The 23,202-nt window shown below is 39.6% G+C and overlaps 1 protein-coding gene across 5 annotated transcripts in view; it reads right to left on the reverse strand.

Annotated features, from left to right (window-relative positions):
* The window catches only part of Specc1 (sperm antigen with calponin homology and coiled-coil domains 1), a 273,402-nt gene extending 268,054 nt beyond the window's left edge, over positions 1-5,348 (reverse strand). Inside the window, exon 1 of one of the 5 annotated variants that reach the window (XM_048786146.1) lies at positions 5,236-5,348. The gene's annotated coding sequence lies outside the window, so the exon portion shown is untranslated. Of the gene's footprint in view, positions 1-4,602; positions 4,621-4,771; positions 4,962-5,235 lie in introns of those variants that run through there. The other 4 variants (XM_048786182.1, XM_048786138.1, XM_048786152.1 and 1 more) reach the window with 4 other exon arrangements.
* Positions 5,349-23,202: the final 17,854 nt, after the last annotated feature.

A 23,202-nucleotide genomic window follows, 5' to 3' on the forward strand; every position in this document is an offset into this window, starting at 1 on the left:
AAAAAAAAAAAAAAAAAAAAAGATAAAATTTTATAATATTTTATACCCATTAAGTGGATGATTTAAAAAAAAACAGAAAATAACATATGTTGACAGGATATGGAGAAATTAGAACCCTATATCTCACTGGTGGAAGTGTAAAATGGTGCAGCCTCTGTTGAAAACATTATGGCAAAAAATCTTCAAAAAATTGAAAATTGAATTAGCTTATGATCCAGAAAACAGGTTCTCATAGAGCTATTGGTACATCCATGGTCATAGCAGCATTACCCACAATAGCTAAAATTTGGAAGCAGCACCAGTACCCACCACTGGCAGACGAACAAATAAGCAAATGTGATGTGTACATAAAGTGGAATATCATTTAGCCTTAAAAGGAATAAAATTCTTACATGTTGTATAAGATAGATGAACCTTGATGAGGTACTATGTTAAGAATCTAAAATAGCTGGGTGCTCTGGCATATGCCTATAATCCCAGTGGCTTGGGAGGCTGAGGCAGGAGTATCAAAGCCAGCCTCAGCAACTTAGTGAGGTCCTAAGCAACTCAGCAAGACCCTGTCTCTAAATAAAATATAAAAATGTGGCTCAGTGGTTAAGTGCCCCTGGGTTCAATCCCCAGTAACCCACCCCCACAAAAAAATAATCTAAAATAGATGGTCATAGAAAGTAGAAATGTAATTGCTAGAGCTAGAGGAGCAGATAATGGGTATAGAGTTTCTGTTTTGCAAGATGAAAATGTTCTGAACAACACTATGAATATACTTGACACTAGTAAACTATACACTTAAAAATGGTCAAATAGTAAGTTTTGTGTTCGTATATTTTACAATTTTTATAAAAGATTAATAAGTAAAACAAAAAATGTAGCTAGAAGCTGATCACTAGAGTAACAAGTCAAACAAAACAGAAAATTTAAAATAAATAAGTGCAAAAATATGCCAGATAAATGCTAACAAAAAGAAAACATAACAATATTAATACCAGAAAAAATAGAATTAAAAGCAAAATAATTAAATGAGATGTATCTAGAGCACTTGCCTAGCATGTGTGAGGCACTGGGTTTGATTCCCAGTACAACATAAAATGAAGAAAATAAATGAACAAATAACATAAATGAATAAAATAAAGTCCATAAACATCTAAAAAAATTTTTAAAAGTACAATTCAACCAGAAGATATAAAAATTGTAAATCTCGAAGCACTTAAAAACACAGCTTCAAAAATACAATGTATAGCTAGATGTGGTGGTATATACCTATAATCCCAGCAACTTGGGAGACTGAGGCAAGAGGATCCCAAATTTGAGACCACCCCTGGGCAATTTAATGAGACTCTGCCTCAAAATAAAATATAAAATAGAGTAGGGGGTGTAGTTCAGTGGTATAGCATATCTAGGTTCAATCCCCAGTACTACATACACAAAAAATAGAATGAATCAAAATATATACATGGTGTATACACACACACACACACAAACACACATCAGTATGCACATAGTCAATAGAAGCATAACACAAAACATGTACAAGAATCACAGTGGAAATCTTTACCACAACTCTCATAATTAATAGGTTAAATAGAGGAAAAACAAATTAGGGAGATAGAGAACATGAACTATAACCAATAAACTTAAACTTCTACTCAATTTAAGGGCACTGGGAATAGTTATAAAAACTGATAGTTCATTAGACTACAAATTGATTTTTATATATATATATATATATATATATATATATTAGTTTTATGTGAACACAATGCCTTTATTTTAATTTTTTGTGGTGCTGAATGTCGAACCCAGTGCCTCACACTTGCTAGGCGAGCGCTCTGCCACTGAGCCACAACCCCNGTGTGTGTGGTGTGTGTGTGTGTATATATATATATATATATATATATATATATCTTTGAATTCAGTGGATAAAAAACATGGGGAAGCTAAAATTCAAGAATTCAGACAAAATAAAAGCATTAACAACTTTTAAAAAAAATTGTAGATGGACAATTTTTTGCTAGGATTACAGGCATGTGCCATCGCACCTGGCTTAAAATTATTTTAAAATTTGTTCCTTTCCTTCTTGTATCTAACCTTTAAAAAACAAAAAACAAACAAACAAAAACATTTTTCCTTCTCCCTCAAGTATCTTCTTTAGAAGTTCCTTCAGTGACAATAAATTCTTTGTTTTTATAATATCTCAAAATGTCTTGGGGCTGAGGTTGTAGCTCAGTGGTAGAGCGCTTGCCTGGCATGTGTGAGGCACTGTGTTCGATCCTCAGCACCAAATAAAAATAAATAAACAAAATAAAGGTATTGTGTCTATCTGCAACTAATCTTTTTAAATTTTTTATATGTATACATATATTTTAGTTGTTAGTGGACCTTTATTTTATTTGTTTATTTATATGTGGTGCTGAGAATTGAATCCAGTGTCTCACACATGCCAGGCACGAGCTCTACCACTGAGCCACAACTCCAGCCCTGAAACAATTAAAAAAAAAATTAATCCAGGGGCTGGGGTTGTGGCTAAGCAGCAGCGCGCTCACCTAGCATGTGCAAGGCCCTGGGTTTGATCTTCAGTACCACATAAAAATAAATAAATGAAATAAACATATTGTGTCCAACTACAACTAAAAAATAAAATATATATAAAAAGATGAATCCAAACTTTCAATTCAAAAGATCAGAGCTTAAAATAAATTCAAATTAAGTAGAAAGACAAAGAATAAAAATCAATGAAATAGAAAAATAAAAATCAATAGGACTAATCAATAAATCCAAAATCTGGTTATTTGAAAGGATTAATAAAATAAGCAATCATTAGGCAAGTCTTACCAATAAAAAGAGAGAAAAAGCACCAAAAAGTATTAATATTAACAAGAAAGATAACTTCATAAATACATGAGTTTATTTATTTTCTTAATCTAGAATAGTACATACATTATGTTAAAATATATTAAATTTTAATAATGCTAAGGATTTTCTATAAAAATAGAAAGTATTAAATTGACTTTGAAGAAATAGAAAACCTGAGAAATCAATGTTTATGGAAAAAATGAAAAGGAAGTTAAATACTGATATCAACTTCCTAAAAAACATCAGCAGGGCTGCAGATGTAGCACAGTGGTAAAGGGCTTGCCTAGCATGGGTGAGGCTCTGAGTTCAATCCCCAAAACAGAAAAAAGAAGGAAAAGAAGAAAGAAAACATAAGTAGCAGCCCAGGCAGTCTGCAGTCAAGTTCTGTGAAACTTTAAGGAACAGATAATTCTTCTGCTCCAGAGCACAGAAAATTATGGGAAGTTTCCCAACTTAATCAGTAAGGAGAGCAAAACCTTAATTATGAGCTCACAAAAATGGGGAAGGAAGAAAACTATATACCAATCTTGCTTATAAATATAGATAGCAAACCCTAAATAAAATGTTAGGTTATTGACTCTACCAAACTACCCAAAAGTGCACTTCAAAGTATCCCAAAATTTTAGAGGAAAAAAAAAATCTAGCAGCATAATCACTTATGTTAGTAATTTTAAGATGGAAGCCTACATGGTCATATCAATGAATGCTATACAAAAGCATTTGGAAAAAGACCAAAGCACATCCCCAAATTTCAAACTCTTAGTACCTAGGAATAAATACTAACATAAGAGCACACTTAGTGATTTTACAGGAGAAGCATTCCCCTAAAATTAAGCCCAAAGAAGATGTCCTGTTTAACCTTTAAAGTCAACACTGTCGAGAGAATGACCCATGGAAGAAAAGAAATAAGAAGCACAAAAATTAGAAAGAGACATATGGTGTTGCCTCTTAACAGACAACAAAATTATCTAACTGGAACAGCCAAACTAATCAGCTTAAAACTAGTATTAAGGGGCTGCGGTTGTAGCTCAGTGGTAGAGCCCTTGCCTTGCAAGTGTGAGGCACTGGGTTTGATCCTCAGCACCACCGAAAAATAAAATAAATAAAATAAAGATATCGTATTCACCTACAATTAAAAATCACCAATAAAAAAACTAGTATTAAAACATATGCAGAGTTCGGTATGCAGGTTTAGCTTCGGATCTACATATTCAACTTGCTTGTTTTGAAAGTTAATCATGCAAAGCTATTTTCTATAGAGTAAGCTATTAGGATTGACAAATTCATCCCCCCACCACCACCATCCCCATCTTAAACGTTGAAATGAGTGTTTGAAACTGGATAACCAAAATCTGCTGAAACCAAAAATCGTTCTGAAGGGCTGAGTTGTGACTCTACTCAAAAACACTTTATCTCTCGCCTCCAGCTACTGCAGTTACTAATGGATAAGCATGTCAACCAGTCCAACATAATTCATCCGATAGAGGGCAAGGAAGAGCACCTTCACCGGAATCCCCCCCCCCGCCCCCGAAAGCGTACACTGCTTATTATATAAACTTGCGTGCTGGCAAATGGAGCTCCCACAAAATAAAATTAAGATATTTGGAATCAAACTGGATGTTTTAAAAAATAAGAACATAAAACTAATTTTGTTAAAGGCATTTGGGAAAGGTGGTTGTTACTGTTGCACTCACGACAGGCTGCGCATTACCGGGACACCCACAAGCATCCACACGGTCCTCCTGGGCTCACCAGGTGCACTGCGCGGTGGCACCGCGAGCTAACCCTGGAGACGGGCACCGGCGCCCTTCCGAGGTCACCACAGGACAGGAAGAGGGGCAGAGCTCTGTGGACGCGAGGATGGCCAAGGTCTTAGATCCTGACACTACACGGCAATACCCCCCTCCTCATACACACACACCTCGGGCATCATCAAGGAGGATGTGGGAGGCTTCCCGGGCCCCAAGATCCCCGGCCAGGAGCGCCCATGCACCTGTCCCACCACTTCAAGGGCTAGGAATGCCTCTCAGGGCCACAGTCTTCGGGAGCCACCTGGCCCTCAGTCCGAGGATCCTGCGCCAATCACCTCCTCCCCAAGCCCGGAGAGGAGGGGGCGGCCACCTGACACTATCACCTTTAGCACTGGTCCCTCCAATCCCAGAGTGAGTCGGACAGAGCGTGACGTCCCTCTCCAACTGGGGACAGGACCTGCTGCGCGAAGAGGTACCGGAGCCACACGACGATCACCGCAGCGCGTCTTCCCAGAGGGGCAGTCCTGTGTCCCTGCGCCCGTAATCCCGGACTCTCGCTCGCCCGCTTAAATCGGGAAGACAGCGCAACTAGGCTTAAAGGAACCAGTGGCCGGCGCAGCTCCTACTGACCCACCTCTTTAGGTTCCTGTTGGGCTTCCGCGGTGCCGCTGCAGTTCGCAGCAGCCCCGGCTCGCCGCGCTCGCGGATGCTCTGTCAAAGGTCCCAGCGATCCCCCCCACCCCCGGCGCCTACCCCTCCAACCGCCTCTAGAGGGCGCGCGGTAGCTGGCGCGATGCTCCCTGGGAGATGTAGTCCAAGGGCTTCAGCATCTTCAATCTACCCTGCCTCCCTCCGCCTGCCTTGACCAGGTGGTCCATCCTTTCTTCTTCTTGTCTCCTCAATCTTTCATCCTTCGCTCTTGGATAATCCTTGTTGGAGCGTCTCATTGGGAGGCCTGGGTGCCCTTTCAGCACTCTAGACCAGTGTTCTTAAAGTGGCCCAGCACCTTCAGCATCTTGTGGGAACTTGATGAAAATACAAATTCTCCATCCCACCAAGGTTTTTCGATTTTTGTTTTGTTGTTTTGTTTTTGTAGTGCTAGGGATTGAACACAGGCCTCAAGCATACTAGGTAAATCCTGTACCACTGAGCTACATCCCCAGCCCTATTTTTTTTTTTTTTGAGAGAGAGAGAGAGAGAAAGAGAGAATTTTTTTTTTTTTTTTTTTAAGTTTTCGGTGGACACAACATCTTTATTTTATTTTTATGTGGTGCTGAGGATGGAACCCAGTGCCCTGCGCATACCAGGCAAGTGCGCTACTGCTTGAGCCTCATCCCCAGCCCCCTATTTGGTTTTTACTGAATTAAAAACTGAAGCTGAGGCCCTGCAGTCTGCATTTATTGCAAACCCTTTGTGTGATTCTGACGTACCCTCAAGTTTGAGAACTTGATTAAAATTCCCCTCACCCTACTCAAAGAACTCATGCTTCCTATGGCATTACTTACATATATACACATATATCTGTGTCCCTGTGCACTATGGGAGACTTAGGCATTTATGTCCCACCTAGATCTCCCCTCTCACTTTAGCCCTGTTACCCAATGTCCACCCAACATTTTGAGCATGCCTCTGAGGCACCTGAAACTCAACCAGGTCAAGATCAAGTTCAATTTGGTTCTCCTACAATGGGCCTCACATCCAGGGGCTGAAGAATGTTCACTGTATTTATTGACATGGTAGTCACTTAGTACCTCTGTGAAAGCTTCAGATGCAGAATGACAGGATCTTGAGTCATACTTGAGGGAGTGAGGATCATAACCAACGCTTGCCAGATTGGTCGGGAGGGGGTCCCTGGTGACTGGATATGGAAGTGCTATTGAAGGAGAGTTTTTTGGTTTGGTTTGGTTTGGGTTTGGTTTACAATGGAGAAATTTCAGCATATTTAAATATTTTATGAAAATAATTTTGTTGAGAGGGAGCTGTTGACCATCCTGGAGAGAAAATAATAGTTAATACTGCATGGTTCCTGAGCTTATTGTGTATGCACGAAGTGGGTGGTAGAGTCCCAGGGACTTGTAGAAGCATGAGCATATGCTAGTGGTTCTCCCCCACAAACATTTGGCAACATCTGAAGATATATTGGTTGCCACAACTGGAGGCCATGCTACTTGCATCTACTAGATAGAGGCCAGAGATCCTGTTAAACATCCTACAGTGAAAAGGCAGTCCCCACACCAAAGACTAATCTAGCCCCAAACATCAACAAGTGGTGAGGTTGAGAAATCCTGGCCTAGGCAATAACAACTCCTCTATTATAAAAAGAGGAAAGGATGAAAGAAGAGGGGGCGGGGTTGATAGAGGAAAGTCAGAGAAGTTTTCTCAGACCAGCATAGTGTCACATGCCTGTAATCCCAGCTACTCAGGAGGCTGAGGCAGGAGGATGGAAAGTTTTAGGCCTATATGGAAAACTTTAGTGAGACCAAAGTCTCAAAATAAAATTAAAAAAAAAAAAAATGGGATGCAGCTCAGTGGTAGAGCTCTTGCCTAGCATGCTCAAGGCCCTGGGTTCAATCTCCGGTGCCTCAAAAAACAAACAGGGGCTGATGCTGCAGTTCAGCAGCAGAGCACTCACCTAGCACACGTGAGGCACTGGTTTCAATCCTCAGCACCACATAAAAATAAACGCTTTCTGTGCATCTACAACTACAAAAAAAAAAAATCAATAGCATTTTCACTGAAAAAGTAAGAGTATAAGTTATCCGTGAGGTGGTTAGGAGTGTGTGTGTGTGTGTGTATCAAAGGCAGAATTCTGGGCTGGGGATGTGGCTCAAGCGTAGTGCACTCGCTTGGCATGCGCGGGGTGCTGGGTTCAGGGGCGCTGGGTTCGATCCTCAGCACCACATAAAAATAAAATAAAGATGTAGTGTCAAAAAATAAATAAGTAAATAAATAAAAATTTAAAAAAAGATGTAGTGTCCATCAAAAACTAAAAAATAAATATTAAAAAATTGTCTCTATCTCTCTCAAAAAAAAAAAAAATCAAAGGCAGAATTCTGGGATCTAAGCCGATGGAGAAGAGAAATAAAGGAAGGGGAGAGCCAAATGTTTGGGAGAAATTAGTTCAACAATCTAGGAATTTTGATGTTGCCCAATTTATCTTATTAAAGTAATTGAAAAACCCAGCCAGAGAAGAGTTTGTGTTAAGAGAATCAGGATAGTATCTGATGACCAGGTCAGGATGAGAATGGATGGTGTCACAGACTGGGTGTACCCATTCCCCCAAATTAATATGTTGTGACCCAATTCCCAGTGCAATGGTGTTTACAGGTGGGGCCTTTTCAAGGTAGTTAGGTGGAGATCTCATGACTGGGATTAGTGAGACCTCAAGAGCTCCCTTCACCATTTCATCCAGTGAGAAAATAGCAAGAAGGTGCCATCTATGGCCCAGGATGGAGGCCTTAGCAGACACCAAACATGCTTTGATCTTAGATTTCCCAGCCTCTAGAACTATGAGGAATACATTTCTTTTGTTTAAACCACCCAGACTATGGTGTTTTTGTTATAGCATCCAAACAGACAACTAGACAGATGGCAAGCATGGAGTAGAGTTAGGGCCACCATGTGTCCATTATGGATTGTGCAGTGCCCAAGCTGCCCTGGATATAGGAGTGGCATACACTGAGTGGCCAAGGTCGTGCACATGGATGTGGAAACCAGCCACAAACATGGCTGAACACTTTTTGCATCACTGGTGAATAACATTTCAATGAATAATAAGTAATAAGGAAGAAGAGAGAGTGATAAAGTCTTAAGAGTTTAAAGTTTTAAAAAAGCAGAACTTTTGACAAAAGTGTAGAAGAAGCATGCTTTACATTTTTAGAAGATAGCAGATTCAGGTGTCCTCAGGGACATTTGTGTTTCAATCAAAGCAGATGTGGGAGCTACTCAGAGAGCTTAAGCTTCGAAGAGGATTTGCAGGTTATGGAGTTGTTGTGGGGGACTGTGGGCCAGGACAGGAAAAGTCTGAGAGGAAGACAAGTGGGACAGGGAACAGATGAATGAGCATCTATTTTAGATTATATTTTTGTGGGGGTGGGATACTGGGGATTGAACCCAGGGGCACTTAACCACTAAGACACATTTTTATATTTTATTTAGAGACAGGGTCTTGCTGAGTTGCTTATAACCTCACTAAGTTGCTGAGGCTGGCTTTGATCCTCCTGCCTCAGATTCCAAGCCGCTGGGATTATAGGCATTTGCCACAGCACCCAGCTATTTTAGATTCTTAACTTAGTACCTCATCAAGGTTCAGCCATAAAGAAGAATAAAATAATGGCATTTGCCAGTAAGTCGATAGAACTGGAGACTATCATGCTACATGAAGTAAACCAGTTCCCCCAACCAAAGGTCAACTGTTCTCTCTGATTTGTGGATGCTAACCTAATACAAGGGAGGTTGGGGAGGGGAATAATAGAAATCCATTGGATTACACAAAGGGAAATGAAGGGAAGAATAGGAGGGGAACAGGAAAGATAGTAAAATTAATCTGACATAACTTTCCTAGCCTTGTATTTGAATACACGACCAGGGTACTCTGCATCATGTAGAGCCAAAAGTGTGGGATCCTAAATAGAATAAGTTATAATCTACGTATGTACAACTTGCCAAAATATATTCTACTGTCATGTATATATGTTCTAAAAAGAACATATAAAATAAAATAATTTTTTTTAAAAGAGAGAGAGAGAGAGAGAATTTTAATATTTATTTATTTTTTTTTAGTTATCGGCAGACACAACATCTTTTTGTTTGTATGTGGTGCTGAGGATCGAACCCGGGCCGCACGCTTGCCAGGCGAGCACGCTACCGCTTGAGCCACATCCCCAGCCCTAAAATAATTTTTTAAAAAAATTTTACTTTGAGGCAGGGTCTTGCTAAATTGTTTGAGCTGCCTCAAATTTGGGATTATCCTCCCAAGTAGCCAGAATTACAGGTGTGTGCCACTATGCTTATCACTTTTAGTGGTCTTAGTCCATGAGCAATTGGACCCCATTGCTTGGGCCTGTGACTGTGCATTGTGTGGGAGTGTGTGACAGAGCAAAACAGCTCATCTCATGGCCAGGAAGAAAAGGAGAGCAAAAGAAAGGCTTTGTGGTCCCCACATCCCTTTCAGGGCATGCCCCCAATGGCCTGAAGACCTCCTACTAGGCCTAACCTCTCAAAGGTTCTCCCATCCCCCAGTACTGCCAAACTAGAGACCAAACTTTTAATACATGGGCCTTCAAGGGACATATGCTATCGCACCACTCTTGAGCATTTCCTCATGATTCTATTTCCATGTCATTCAAGTAAATTCCTTTGGTGCTTAAAAGAACCAGAAATGGGCTGGGGGTCGTGGCTCAGTGGTAGAGAGAGCTTGCCTAGCATGTGTGAGGCACTGGGATGGATTCTCAGCACCACATATAAATAAATGAATAAAATAATTTGGTGAAACTGAAGTTTCCATACACTAAAATCCTTTCTCCAACCAGGCAATGCCTAGCCTACCCTTAAGTAGTTCTTGTGGTAATTCACTCATTCATTTATTTGTTCAACAAGCTCTGGACCAAAGACTGAGGATACAAAGATATTAAAGTTATAGTGCACGTCTAGTTTAGTTGAGGGGAAAATCTGCACTTCAAAGGAGGCTAGAATGTACAACCTGAGACCTTTCTGAAATCAACGCAGTAGTTTAAATTTGGGACCAACAATCACAGCAATAAGATAGGAATAACACTTTGGTACATTTAGCTTGCACTGAAATAAACCATTGAAAATATAAAAAGGAAGCTTGGGGTTCTGGATTCCATCCTTGATTTTATATATATATATATATATATATATATCTTAACATTCAAATACTAAAGGACTGGGTGTTGGGTGGGGGAGGAATGTACATGATGTTAGTTAGATGATGGTTAGTAGGGACCAAGGTGTAGTTGGTTATGATGAATAACTTCTAATGTTCTATAGCACAGTAGGCTAATTATGGTTGACAATTAATTGTAGATTTCAAAACAGATAGTAGAGAGGATTTGAAGGTTATGAACAGAAGGTTATGATCAGGTTATGGGTATGTCAATTGCTCTGAAGTGATTATTACACATTGTATACATGAATGAAGTATCACAGTGTACCCCATAAACATGTTCAATTATTGTATGTAAATTTGTTTAACTTTAAAAAATGAAATAAACTGCCAGTGCTACTTGCCTGGATCTTAAGTAACTCAAGTGTATTTCTGTTGGTTGTTGTCATTAACAACAAAAGTACCCAGCTCCCTGCAGAGATTTATATTGGGATTTTTGCTGCCACCTAGAGGACTGATTTAGTATTGACCCGTGTGAAAAATTCAGAGCCCCAGGCTTGTGGCTGCTTCGTATCTATCAGACCCTCTGAGCATAGTTCTGTGTTCAGTACTAATCTGTACTTCTTAAAGGCAGCAACAGGATATAATCTTCTATGCATTCACCCTAGGGCCTTGCATGCATGGAGTGGGGGTAGACCTTCGATATAAATTAATAACCAAAGTAATAAAACCATTTCAACAATAGCAGCAATAGCAGCTTCCATCTGTTGAATACCTTTAAAAAGGCCAAACTCTGTTCTAGGCACTTCCTACATACTGTTTTTATATGGAACACCACCCTAAGAGGTAGATGATTTTCCTATTTTACACATATCATTCATCAAATGTCAGTCCCTTAACCACCAGATTTGCCAAACCAAATCTTTATGCAGTATGGCATAAAGAAAGGGACTTTGGAGATAGAACTGCATTCCAATCCTCAGCTCTGCCTTTTATTTGCTGTAATATCTTAGGCAATTTATTTAACCTCTCAGAAGACTTGTTTTCTCATTCACGAAATGAGGCAAATAATAATATCTACCATCCCAGGTGTCGTTAGAATTAAATGCAACATCATGTTTAATGAAATGAAAAGTCCCTTGGACAATATCTGGCATACTGTGTGCACTAGACAAGGAGAGATTTACCTCTCTATCTTTTTAGTGGATACTTAGAATCTCAGAAATGATCCTGATAATAGAATATTGCTGAAATGCCATCCAGAGTCATTTAATATAATTGTGGATCATGGGCAAGTAAAGGAGCGGGTAAGAGGGTGGATTATAAAGCTTTAGGCTCAGTAGTCTGCTTTTAGGGAGGAAAAAAAATCAAATAAAACACTTAGACTTTAGTATCTACATTTTTAACACTGCTGCTCATTATAATTACCCAGACTGATTAGACCAAAGCCTATTTGAGACTCTTCCATCTGCAAAATGAAAGCTATCATAGGGATTAAGTTAAAACAGCAAACAAAACTATGTCTAGCAGGTGCCCCAAGTGACAGGTGCTATTATCACCGTGGTGGTCATTACTGTTGCTATCATTATTTGTGAAAGGGTTGAGTTTTCTGATCCATAGATGGTGGTAATTATGTGAGACTGTTGCTAAGATCCCTTCTAGCTTTGACAATCATTGCTTCTAGTGTCCTCTAGAGAAATATATTTGAGACATCCTGGGCAAAGGACCATGCAAGGACTACAAACATGGCAACTTATTTGAATTTGGAAGCTCAGCAATTCCTGATAAATTAGGCAGGACTCAATTGTCTCTTGTGTGTGTATAAAACATGACAATCAAGACAGATTATTCTAACATTCCATTTACTCAGCTTATTCTGATCCCTGTCTCCCAGCAGCATGTGAAGGATATGGCAAACTCATGAGTTGTAAAGATTCCCTGGAGGGCTGGGCATACAGCTCAGTTGTTAGAGTGCTTGCCTTGCATGCACAAGGCCCTGGGTTCAATCCCTGGAATCCATTTAACCTTGTGAGTTTTACAAAGATATTCCCTTGGCTTCATTCAGGGACACCCTGAACTTGCTGTCTGGAGTGGGAGCATTTGCCCACTGTTTCCCACCCCTCTCCTCTCAGTCTCATCTGGTTCTGTATCCAACTCTGTATTGGCTCTGCATGGCTTCATGAAGAGGTAACCTGATAGCATCTCACCTCCTCCCCTACTATGTATGTCTCCCCTTCTCTGGGCTTCCATATTGACCAGGTCATGAGGTGTATTTTTAGCCATGAATCACAAGAATTAATGCCCTGTGGGGTAAATCATTGATCAATGGGAGCTGGTGGATAAACACTTCCTGATTTATACAGGTTATTGAGGAACATTCCTACAGATCTGGTCATCTTTACACCTGGTGGTGACCAACTCAATAACTATTGTGCATCTCCCTCCTGCCTGGCTCACTCCCCTTATTTCTCCTTCCTTCTCTCTGGGACTTGGCTTCTTAACATGGCTTTGATCCCTCTATCTTAGATTTTGCTTTCTGGGGCACTTAGGTACTTAAGCACTAGATGACTCCAAAAGAGGGTTAGGATTTGGGGATTAGATTATTCACCTATGTCTTAGTCTATTCACCAGTGTCTTAGGCTATTATGACCAAATACCAAGGACTGGATGGCTTATAAACAACAGAAATTTATTTCTCATGGTTCTAGAACCTGTGGACTCCAAAATCAAAGTGCTGGTAGATTGTGTCTGGGGGAGGTCTCTTTTCTGGATTATAGACGGTACCTTGCATCTGTGCCCTCTTGTGGTGGAAATAGTAAGGGGTCTCTCTGGGACCTCTCTTATATGGTATTAGTTCATGAATTTTGGGAGGATACAAACATTTAGACCATAGCAATCAGTATGAGAGCAGTAAGACTATTATTACTGGTGGTGAGTAGAGGTACAAATAATCTCTTGCAAGAAGTAGCATCAAAAGTAATTAGGCTGTCAGTTTTGATTAAATTTTTTATTAGAGTTATACATAGAAATTGAGAGTTTTTTGGGGGGGGTACTAGGGATTGAACTCAGATGTACTCTATCACTGAGCCACATCCCCAGCCCTATTTTGTATTTTATTTAGATACAAGGTCTCACTGAATTGCTTAGTACCTTGTTATTGCTAAGGCTGGCTTTGAACTTGTGATCCTCTTGCCTCAGCCTTCTGAGCTGCTGGGATTATAGGTAAGAACCACCATGTCTGGCAGTTGGGTTCATTTTAACAAAATCATACATTCATGGAACTTGATTTACTCCATTTCAGTTCCTGATCCCCCACTTTCCCTCTCCTCCTCCCTCCTCCATTGTCCTTTCACTCATTTACTTTTGACTGGTGCTTTCTATACATACATAAAGGTGAAATTCCCTGTGGTATATGTTATAATTAATTGAGAAGCTTGGGGATAGGTTGTATCTGTGCCACTTAAGTTGTGTGGAAGTGCTATGACCTGAAAATTTGCATCCCCTGTGTGGTGAGCCGCTTCTGCCGTTTATGCAAATTATGGTCGCCATTACAAGATGGCGCTGGCTCCGCTGTGGTCTGTGACAAACAACTCCTTATTTGGGAGAGTTGGCGCATGACTTTTCATCACCCTATGAGAAAGCTCCACGTGGCTGCTTTGCACTGGGGCTTGAGATGCTTTATTAAGGCTGGGAGGGGCATCCGAGAGAGAGAAGAAGAACTATCAAGGGCCTGAAATAAACTACTGAAAGAAGATTCCTGAGTGTTGCGTCTTCCTTGCGGGCAAGAAGTCGTGACACCCCTGTCCCCAAATTCATATGTTGAGATATTAACCACCATCTGATGTATTTGGAGGTAGAGCCCTTGGGAGGTGATGAGGTCATGAGGATGGAGACTTCAGGAAGGGGACTCTACAGGAGGCCCCCCAAGAGGTCTTTGCCCCTTACCATGTGAGCCCTCAGCAAGCAGGTGTCATCTGTGAGCTAAAAAGTGACCCCTACCAGGCACCAAATCTCTGAGCAACTTGATCTTGGAATTCTAGCCTCCAGGACTAACAGAAATTAATTTCTCTTGTTTATAAGCCCCTTGGCCTGTGGTATTTTGTTATAGCAGCCCAAACAGATAAAGATGGAAAGTAATGTTAATTTTAAGGACTAGTAATCTGGCTTCTGGTAGATAAATGCTCAGAGTATCCAATTGCCAATATATTGTGAAAGTCATAGGGTTTATTTGGTAGCATTTCTTTCTTTCTTTCTTTTTTCTTTTTTTTTTTTTTGGTGTCTGTGTAGGGGTGCATGTATGCAGCGGTGCATGTATGCTAGAAATTAAACCCAGGACTTCATGCACACCAAACATACACTCTACAACTGAGTTATATACCCACCTCTCTGACAGCATTTAGGAAGTAGTTGCAGAAAGAGTGCTGACAATCAGACCCCAAATCTCACTATTAGAGCAAGAGAGTTAAACCAGCTGTGGTGGCACCCGCCTGTAATCCCAGCAACTCAGGAGGCTGAGGCAGGATTGCAAGTTTGAGGCCAGCCTGGGCAATTTAGTGAGACCCTACCTCAAAATAAAAAGGACTGGGGAATATATCTTGGTGGTGAAGTGCTGCTGGGCTCAATTCTCAGTACCAATAAATAAGTAAATGTAAAAAGAAAAAGCAATAGTCTTAACTGCTCTCCTGATCAAAGCTAGTGCCCTGATGAATGAGTGGAACTGAAATGTGACATGGGGACAATGAGGTGGATAAGCCTGAAAAGCTTGAATCTTAACAGGCTTATTCAGCCTCCTTTTTCTCCCCAGAGGAGACAGATATTATGTAAGATGCCATTCGGCTTGCTGGAGATAGACTTTTCACACCAGATTGTTTCTAGGTTTCAGTGTAACTTAAGCAAGGAAGTCAGTCCTTGCTTTAGTAGAAAATATCACACTGGTCAAAGAAACCCTGACCGCTATGTGCTGTGTATGGGAGAAACCAGGGGTTCATGTATGAAGGTTGCTTTCAAAACAGCTGGACTGTAGTGGGCTGAAATATAAGCCTGGGTTCCCCCTCCTCCATTTGGGGGCCTTCTTTCACAACTCAAGTTCTTTTTTTAAAAAATATTATTTTAGTTGTAGATGAACATAATACCTTCACTTTACTTATTTATTTTTATGTGGTGCTGAGGATGGAACCTAGTACCTCACGTGTTCTAGGCAAGTGCTCTGCCAACTGAGCCACAACTTCAGCCCCACAACTCAAGATCTTGTACTTCAGCCAGAATATCCAGAACTGGCTCCTACTACACTATTTGGATTTAATTTGGCCTAAAGTAAATGAGGAAGGTATTGACAGAACTTTCTTGACACTGTTTTAAGAAAGAGGTCAGAAGGTTTAAGGAGGCAGGAATGTTAGAACTGTTTACTTGCAAGACCTGAGAAACCTTCAGAGGACACTGGCCTCTGTGAGAGGTTTGATGGTTGAGTGAGCAGTGAGAGGTGCTACTAGCAACGGGAATGACTGGATTCTGGAATGGCAAAGGCCCTGGGGAGAGCTCAACCTAACCTCACTAGAAGAAAAATTTCCACACTTGACTTCACATGATTGATCACAGTTAAAATGCAGGCACACTAAAAATATTGCCTCAAATTACCTTCATGTTATGTGTATGAGATATGAATAAAATTTCATATGTAGACTTAGGACCCATTGCCAAGATATCTCATTATATATATGCAAATATTCCAAAATCTGGGGAAAAAAATCCTAAATCCAAAAGGATACTCAAACTGTATTGGCAGGATAGCCCATCAGGATTCTTTGACCCATAGAGAAATAAAATATGGTTAATGGATCATAGTATTCCTAAATGGAAGAAAGATGGACAGCCAACTAGGGCATTCTTGATATATAAAATAATTTCTTTTCAATCAATAGTTTATGAGAAGTCAGCTGTCACAGTGGAAAATCACATTCCTTCCCAAGTTCCCAGATGTCAGTTTTCAGGGCCAGAGTACATCATTTGAAAAGAAAGCCAGGTCTCCTTAGGAAGGACTTCGAGAGACTATGAGAAGGATATATAATAAATATATTTCTCGAAAGAGCTGAGATCATTTTCCAGGGTAACTAAGCTTAGAATTTTCAAGGACTATGTGAGATGGGATCTGAGATATGGCTGATTGAAACAGGAGGACCAAAACCTTCTGTGCTTCTGTGCTTAGAGTGAAGATTTATGAAGTCCTGACTCAAGTCATCGACCTCTCCACTCTAGTTATTTCCTTAGGAACTGGGACCATGTAGCAGACTCTGCAATCAGTATGAAAATATGAGATTTTTTTACATTCTTTTTTTCATTCCAAGTTTGAAATATGACCTGTGGTAGTTAGGACTCTAGCACTTCCAACCTTCTCTATGCACAAGCCAGGTGCACTACAGGTGGTAGAGGAAACTCATAAAGAGCCACAAACATGTGCAATAGGAAGCTGTCAGGTCAGAGTGCATGGAATGGCAAAGGCGTAAGTGTGTATTCTATACATTTATAGCTTATCTTAATTCAATTAGCCACATTTCAAGTGCCCAAGATCTTCAGGCTAATAGCTACCACATTAGACAATGCAATCCTGAAGAATCTTTGATTTGACATTCTGCAGAACATCATACTGGAACACTATATTGATGACATCACACTAATTGGACCCAATGAGCAAGAAAATGGCAGGTATTCTAGATAAAGTAGCCAGACATATATGACAGAAGGTGGAATATAAGCCCTACAAAGATTCAGGGGGCTGCCACACTGGTGAAGTTTTTAAAAACCTGTTAGATGTTTATGTAGAAAAGGATTTAACCAGTGGGTGAAGTGGTACATGCCTGTAATCCCAGCTATTCCAGGGGCTGAAGCAGGAGAATCACAAGTTTAAGGTCATCCTGTGCAACTTATTGAGACTCCATCTCAAAAATAAAAAGGGATGGGAATGTAGCTCAGTAGTAGACAGACTTTCTAGCATTTGTGAGGCCCAGGGAAAGAAAAGGGAAGAAAGAAATCACCTTGCCCAAAGAGAGATTTGGCCTATGATGTTGGCTTCTAGGTCCTTGAAGTTATTCCTGGTGGGAGAGTTTTTGTTTTGACTACTGACCTTGGGCCAGCTAGATTAATAATATGCAGGGTACACCCTGAGGGACTGGACATTGATCATCTTTATGGGCAGTCAACTGTGCTTAAATGATAGAACCCCCAAAACAAAGATTTTGGACACCAAAGTTCGGGTAAGCTTCTCTGGGAGAGGGCAACCAGAAATTCTCTGTCTGGTACTTTCTTGAGCACTATCCTATGCATTTCTTCTCTTGGCCTATTTAATCTGTAACCTTTGATTATAATAAATCATAATTTCATAAGTACAACAGCCTTCAGGGAGTTTTGTGAGTCCTTCTGGCAAATTATCATATCTAAGGGAAGCCTTGGAAACCATTTAATTTACAGTTAAATATGAGAGTGTGGACTGTAATCCCTAACTTTGTAGTTGGCTAACTTTTGTAACTTTATCACTACTGATTACACTTACTGTTCATTCATATTTACCCACATATCACTTTGTTGTTGTTGTTCTTTATAATACATTGCATTTAACACTCTCCATCTTATTCATTTTAATTCTGCCTGAAGTAAATGCTTTAAAAGATCCTTTAGGAAGATCTGCTGGTGACAATCTTTCTGTTTTTGTTTGAAAGTGTTTTTGCATTGAAATACATTTCTGATGTGTATAGCATTCTAGATTGGTAGTTACTTTAATTATTTTTTTACTTGTAGAACACAATATCTTTATTTTATTTATTTTTTTTTATGTGGTGCTGAGAATCAAACCCAGTACCTCAAGCATGACAGGCAAGTACTCCACACTGAGCCATAACCCCAGCCTGGGTAGTTACTTTTTATAGCAAATTGAAGATTTAATTTCAGTCTTCTGGCTCCCATTGTAGCTGTTGAAAAAAATCACCTGCCTGTCTGAATGTTGTTCTTTAAAGGTAATATGTTACCCCTAATCCTCGCAATTTTTATTATTTTTTCTTTGTTTTTTATTTCTTGACCTTTTCTTATATGCATGGATTTCTTATCTATTTCGCTTGTGGTTCACAGTGATTCTTGAATTGGTGGGTTGATTCTGTTGTCATTTCAGAAAAATTATCAGCCATTAGGTTTTCTTTTTTTTTTTAATATTTATTTTTTAGGTGTAGATGGACACAACACAATGCCTTTATTTTTATGTGGTGCTGAGAATTAAACCCGGGTCTTGCCCATGCTAGGCAAGAGCTCTACTGCTGAACCACAATCCCAGCCCAGCCATTAGGTTTTCTACTACATTCTCTCTTCTCCCCTTCTGGTACTCTGCCCAAACACATGGTAAACCTTTTCATTGTATTCTGTTATTATTTTTATCCTCACTGCATGTTTAATTCCAGATATTTTTCTTCTGTTTCACAAATTCTCTCTCCAGCTGCAACTGTTTTTACCAATCCATTTAGTTCTTAGTTTCATTTTTATTATTCAGTTCAAGAATTTCTGTTTGCTTCTTTCTCATATTTACTCTTTCGATTTTTATTGATTCCAGTTCTTTGCCCAAATTTTCAATCTTTTCTTTTTATCTTTTTTCTTTTTTTTTAAATTGATGGATGCAATAAGTTTATTTTATTAATTTTTTATGTGGTGCTGAGAATTGAACCCAGTGGCTCACATGTGCTATGCAAGCACTCTACCATTGAGCCAAAAAAACCCCAGTCCCAACCTTTATGTCTTTGAACAGAATTTTTAAAAAAGCATTTCAATAAAATCTGTATCTAAGATCTTATCTGTAGATTTCATGTAACTATTTCTTCTCTTTTTTTTCCCCCTGGTACTAGGGATTGAACCTACCGGTGCTCTATCACTGAGATACATTCTTGGTGCTTTTTATTTTTATTTTGAGGCAGAGTCTTGCTAAATAACCCAGGCTGGCCTTCAAATTTTCAATCCTCCCACCTCAGCATTCTGAGTTGTTGGGAGTACAAGTAGTTGGGGTACAGGCAGGGACCACCATGTTTCACTCCCATGTGTCTGTTTCTATTATTTGTTGTTTCTCCTGGCTCTTGTTTCTAATGTCTCATCTCATGAGTCCAGATACCTGTGACTGTGTACCAGACAATATATTTGAAAAATTGGAAGGGAAATACTGGGGAATGATATTAGTCAGATTATATTGTTATATAGGTAACAATGAATCCCACCATTATGTATAATTATAATGCGTCCAATAAAAATATGGAAAATGGTTTATTTTGCTGAAATAATTTGAGACTTTGGGTGATGTTATCTTATTCAAAGAGAAGTTTTATTTGCTTCCATTAGGCACACAGGGGCACCAGAATCAGGATTTTTCTAAATTTATAAGGGATTAGGATTTCATAGATCACCCAGATAATTGAAAGTTGGATTATAAAACCAACCTTTCAAGGGCTGGTTTACTTCTGAAGTATCTTTTTCAGAATCCCAACCTAAAGCAGGCCCTAGGCTCCAACATTTTCGCTGTAGTCTATGAGCTATGAACAGCACCACTCAATCAACTCAGCTTCTCAGTCTTTTTTTTTTTTTCAGTGCTGGTGTTTGAACACTTAGGGCCTCACACTTGCTAGAAGAGCTCTACCCCTGAGCTATATCTCCAGAACAGTCTTTTGCATGAGCAGCAAAATTCCCAAAGCAAGAGGTCCCCAAATGCTGAACTTAACTCTCTGGATTTTTTCTTTTCCCTTTATCTTCATCTTCTCTACCTGCTTATTACCCCAAAGTCTAATTAATATTTTTGTTCACCTTTTTAGGTTTTCCTCCGCATCTTGCCACATGAAATTATTTATTCCTGAGGAAGTCTCTGTTGAGCAAATTTGAGACTATTGTTATAATTTCTCAACTACTTTTTTTAAGTTCCTTTGATGAGAAAACTGTGCAATAAATTCCCATTTATCTGCCACAATTAGAGACTCTAGATGCAGTTGGCTTGATTGAAACTCAAATCAGAAGCCACAATTTCTTTTAGAAATTGAGCTCACAAAGATATTGAGGCAAATGCTTTTTTTTAAAAATATATTTTTAGTTACAGTTGGACACAATACCTTTATTTTTATTTATTCTTATGTGGTGCTGAGGATCGAACCCAGTGCCTTGCACATGTTAGGCAAACGCTATACTTCTGAGTCACAATCCCAGCCCTGAGGCAAATGCTTTTAATAATGTGAAACATTGGATTAAAAATTGGGGTTGGAGCCAGGCACTGTGGCGCACCTCAGCAACTTCGAGGCACTAAGCAACTTATGCAAATAACACAGAATGGGATCCTAGCTATGACAGTGAAAAACGAAGGGATGCACCTCTGTTAACAAACTACTATATGAAAATATAAATGGGCTCTCTATCCCTAGTGCCTCAGGGGTCAGGAGAGGTCATCTGACATCTCTCAGTACCTCAGATACCCTGAATATCAACAACTCAGCCCAGGGAAAAACTGCATTATTAAACTATAAAAATTTGCCATCTTTGCCTCCAGTTTGGAAGCCAGCAAGCTAAGTAGGGATGAAGATGACAATTTAGGACCAAAGATCCCATGTCTCAATGGCTACCATGATAATCTAGATCCAATGCATAACAATGTAAATACAGAGAATATAACTGTGCCAGGAAGTGCTCACAAAATAGAATATTCAAGGCGGCGGGACTGTACACCGACAGTCTTTAACTTTGATATCAGACTCCCAAGTTTAGAACACAGGCAGCTCAATTACATACAAGTTGACTTGGAAGGTGGCAGTGACTCTGACAACCCTCAGACTCCAAAAACGCCTACCACTCCCCTTCCACAAACCCCTACCAGGTGCATAGAGCTGTATGCTGTGGTAGACATCAAGAGAACGGCTGCTATGTCAAATTTGCAGAAAGCACGGCCACGAGATGATGGTACATCTAGGAAAACTAGACATAAGAGTACTGATCTGCCCATGTGAGTCTGGAAAGCATTGTGTTTTTTGCACCTTTGTGAAGTTTTTAAAAATGAAGATGCAAGTGCTTTATTTTCATTTCTACACTAACTCCTTCTATAGACTGATAAAATTTTTTTTCCCAAATATTTCATGCACATCTTTAACTAATGGGAATTAACATAGAGGTAGGTGCTCCTTAAAGAACACTAATTTCATTATATTATAGACTACTCATCATTGTATAGCAGCATTCCCATTCTCTGAATTGTTTTTTTTTTTTTTTGGGGGGGGGTGATGCTGAGGGTTGAACCCAGGGCTTTGTACATGCAAGGAAAGCACTCTACCAACTGAGCTATGTCCCCAGCCCACCATTCCTGGTCTCACAGTGCTTATTTAAAATGAGTTGAAAGGAATGATGTGCTGGTTGACTTTTATTCAACATTCTGGACTTCTGTGTGTCTTTCATGTCTAAGTCACAGTTGGCATTTAAACCTTTTTCCAGAGCCTCTTGATAATGTGCATTGCCAACAGATAACTCTAGGCTTTGAAAGTAATACTGCAGATTTGCTTCACAGCTCCTTTATTTCATGAATTAAAGGTTTTGTGACTTGGCCAAGACATATGTAAAGGAAATGGAAATACCATATCTCCTTTGATAACAGTCAGCTCCTTTGCCTTCAGTGTTACCAGAAAGAATCTGTGTCCTGGGTATAGTTTGCTGTTAGTGTGCTGAAAGACCAGCAGGAGACAAGATTTTCTGTTTACTCATCTCATGATGTCACTTGAAGGGCATGTCCAGGTATCATACTCAGAATTACAATAGGCTTAAGAGTCAGTCTCAGGTCACTTTACCCAAAAACATTTTTGAAAAATCTGAATCAAGATCTGTTGACATTTGTCCCCTATAGGTTATTGACGACACACTGTTTTCTGGAGGCATTTGTGTCATTAGGTTCCCATTTGTTTTTTCATTTTTAAAAACTTTTTTATTTGTTCTTTTTATAGTTATACATAACAGTAGCATGTATTTTAACATATCAAACACATATGGAGTATAACTTCCCATTTTTGTGGTTGAACACGATGTGGAGTTACACTGGTCGTGTAAGGTGTCCACTATTCCAATCAGAATGGCAGCTATTATGAAGACAAACAACAATAAGTGTTGGCAAGGACTGCAAATTGTTGCAGCCAATATGGAGAGCAGTATGGAGATTCCTTGGAAAATTGGGAATGGAATCACCATTTGACCCAGCTATCCCTGGGTCTTTACCTAAAGGACTTAAAAACAGCACACTCCAGGGACACAGCCACATCAATGTTTATAACAGAACAATTCACAATAGTTAAACTATGGAGCCAACCTAGATTCCCTTCAGTAGATGAATGGATAAAAAAAAATGTGGCATGTATACCCAATGGAATATTACTCAGCAATAAAAGAGAATAAAGTCATGGCATTTGCAGATAAATGGATGGAGTTGGAGAAGATAATGCTAAGTGAAGTTAGCCAATCCCAAAAAACCAAAAGCCAATGTTTTCTCTGATATAAAGAGGCGGATTCATAGTGGGTAGGGAGGGGGAGCATAGGAGGAATAGAGGAACTCTAGATAGGGCAGAGAGGTGGGAGGGGAAGGGAGGGGGCAGGGGGTTAGCAAGGATGGTGGAATGTGATGGACGTCATTATCCAAAGTACAAGTATGAAGACACGAATTGGTGTGAATATACTTTGTATACAACCAGAGATGTGAAAAATTGTGCTCTATATGTGTAA

Source organism: Marmota marmota, unplaced genomic scaffold, assembly GCF_001458135.2.
Source record: "Marmota marmota marmota unplaced genomic scaffold, marMar, whole genome shotgun sequence".
NCBI classification, from domain to species: domain Eukaryota; kingdom Metazoa; phylum Chordata; class Mammalia; order Rodentia; family Sciuridae; genus Marmota; species Marmota marmota.